The sequence below is a fragment of the Triticum dicoccoides genome, chromosome 1A (genome assembly GCF_002162155.2).
Source record: "Triticum dicoccoides isolate Atlit2015 ecotype Zavitan chromosome 1A, WEW_v2.0, whole genome shotgun sequence".
NCBI classification, from domain to species: Eukaryota; Viridiplantae; Streptophyta; class Magnoliopsida; order Poales; family Poaceae; genus Triticum; species Triticum dicoccoides.
Genome location: NC_041380.1, coordinates 358,561,623 through 358,562,197, shown reverse-complemented (window position 1 = coordinate 358,562,197; position 575 = coordinate 358,561,623).

Sequence of the window (575 nt, the reverse complement as noted above, 5' to 3'; positions counted from 1 at the left end):
GGCCACTGGGCCGGGCGAGCTGGGCCTTGAGGCGCTGCGGCTGGCGCGGGTCGCGGAGCGAGCGAGCTGGGCCTTGGCTCGGGCCCAGTCTGGAGGGCGCGGTGGAGCAGGAGGCTGGAGCCGGCTGGGCTGGATCTGGCGCGGCTGGAGAGGCTGGCGCGCTGGGCTGCGAAGGGGAGGGGCCGAGGCCCATGTGGGGAGGTCGGGCCACGAGGCCGGCAGCGCCTGCGTCGTCCTCCCGACGCACAGAGACGAGGCCGGCGGCGCGGAAGGCGATGAGAGCCGGCAGTGGGCGAGGGATGGCCGGAGGAGTCTGGGATGGGGCGGATCCCGGCCGGATCCATCCGTTCCCGGTGGCGGCGGCGGCAGAACGACTCCATGGCGGCGGCGGCTACCTGCGGGAGGAAGGGATCGGCGGGGTGAGCACGAGAAGTGAAGGAGGAGAAGGAGAGGAGGTGAAGGTCGACGGGGAGGCGGCGACCTGGGGCGGAGGACTGCAAGGCGCGGCGGCGGGGTCAGCGGCGCAGATCGGGAGGCGCGGGCGAACGAGCTGCTCGGGCGACGGAGATGCGAGC